This window comes from Procambarus clarkii, chromosome 38 (assembly GCF_040958095.1).
Source record: "Procambarus clarkii isolate CNS0578487 chromosome 38, FALCON_Pclarkii_2.0, whole genome shotgun sequence".
In the NCBI taxonomy this organism is placed as follows: Eukaryota; Metazoa; Arthropoda; class Malacostraca; order Decapoda; family Cambaridae; genus Procambarus; species Procambarus clarkii.
In genome coordinates, this window is record NC_091187.1 from 11,719,177 (window position 1) to 11,721,488 (window position 2,312).

Genomic DNA, 2,312 nt, shown 5'->3' on the forward strand with positions numbered 1-2,312 from the left:
AATAGGATAACGACAGCAGCGTACTCTACACTGGCAAAAGTTAGAACATCATTCAGAAACCTAAGTAAGGAGGCATTTAGGGCGCTTTACACTGCCTACGTAAGGCCAGTCTTAGAGTATGCCGCCTCATCATGGAGTCCCCATCTGAAGAAGCATATAATGAAACTGGAAAAGGTTCAGAGGTTTGCAACGAGACTCGTCCCAGAGCTACGAGGGATGGGGTATGAAGAGCGCCTGAGGGAACTGTGCCTTACGACACTAGAAAGAAGAAGGGAGAGGGGGGACATGATAGGAACGTATAAGATACTCAGAGGAATTGACAGAGTGGACATAGACGAAATGTTCACACGGAATAGTAACAGAACGAGAGGACATGGATGGAAGCTTGAAACTCAGATGAGTCACAGAGATGTAAGGAAGTTTTCTTTTAGCGTGAGAGTAGTGGGGAAATGGAATGCACTTCAGGAACAGGTTGTGGAAGCAAATACTATTCATAATTTTAAAACCAGGTATGATAGGGAAATGGGACAGGAGTCATTGCTGTAAACAACCGATGCTCGAAAGGCGGGATCCAAGAGTCAATGCTCGATCCTGCAAGCACATATAGGTGAGTACATATAGGTGAGTACACACACACACACACACACACACACACACACACACACATGGGAAATGGGACAGGAGTCATTGCTGTAAACAACCGATGCTCGAAAGGCGGGATCCAAGAGTCAATGCTCAATCCTGCAGACACAACCAGGTGAGTACAACTAGGTGAGTACACACACACACACACACACACACACACACACACACACACACACACACACACATGGGAAATGGGACAGGAGTCATTGCTGTAAACAACCGATGCTCGAAAGGCGGGATCCAAGAGTCAATGCTCGATCCTGCAGACACAACTAGGTGAGTACAACTAGGTGAGTACACACACACACACTGCACCTGCTATTCCCCCTAAGCATCCTTGGCATTTTTCAAGCCGTCTGGGCATCTCACAACATCCGCAGATGTATCTTATGTCTTGGTCGTGTAAATATCACGCCCTGTCACTCGAGTGTCACTTGACTGCCAGCTGGCCGACTCTCACTTGAGTCTTACTTAACTTGACCATAAAGGTCATATGCAAATATTGTTAACATTGCTAGCTTGACCAAGTTCCCACATACAACTTTAAGATGTTTGTATGTTGACTATGTTCCACTGGTGGTCCAGGCGGACCATGTTGTATGTTGAGACTGTTCCACTGGTGGTCCAGGCGGACCATGTTGTATGTTGAGACTGTTCCACTGGTGGTCCAGGCGGACCATGTTGTATGTTGAGACTTCCACTGGTGGTCCAGACGGACCATGTTGTATGTTGAGACTTCCACTGGTGGTCCAGGCGGACCATGTTGTATGTTGAGACTGTTCCACTGGTGGTCCAGGCGGACCATGTTGTATGTTGAGACTGTTCCACTGGTGGTCCAGGCGGACCATGTTGTATGTTGAGACTGTTCCACTGGTGGTCCAGACGGACCATGTTGTATGTTGAGACTGTTCCACTGGTGGTCCAGGCGGACCATGTTGTATGTTGAGACTGTTCCACTGGTGGTCCAGGCGGACCATGTTGTATGTTGAGACTGTTCCACTGGTGGTCCAGGCGGACCATGTTGTATGTTGAGACTTCCACTGGTGGTCCAGGCGGACCATGTTGTATGTTGAGACTGTTCACTGGTGGTCCAGGCGGACCATGTTGTATGTTGAGACTGTTCCACTGGTGGTCCAGGCGGACCATGTTGTATGTTGAGACTGTTCACTGGTGGTCCAGGCGGACCATGTTGTATGTTGAGACTGTTCCACTGGTGGTCCAGGCGGACCATGTTGTATGTTGAGACTGTTCCACTGGTGGTCCAGACGGACCATGTTGTATGTTGAGACTGTTCACTGGTGGTCCAGGCGGACCATGTTGTATGTTGAGACTGTTCCACTGGTGGTCCAGGCGGACCATGTTGTATGTTGAGACTGTTCCACTGGTGGTCCAGGCGGACCATGTTGTATGTTGAGACTGTTCCACTGGTGGTCCAGGCGGACCATGTTGTATGTTGAGACTGTTCCACTGGTGGTCCAGGCGGACCATGTTGTATGTTGAGACTGTTCCACTGGTGGTCCAGGCGGACCATGTTGTATGTTGAGACTGTTCCACTGGTGGTCCAGGCGGACCATGTTGTATGTTGAGACTGTTCCACTGGTGGTCCAGGCGGACCATGTTGTATGTTGAGACTGTTCCACTGGTGGTCCAGGCGGACCATGTTGTAT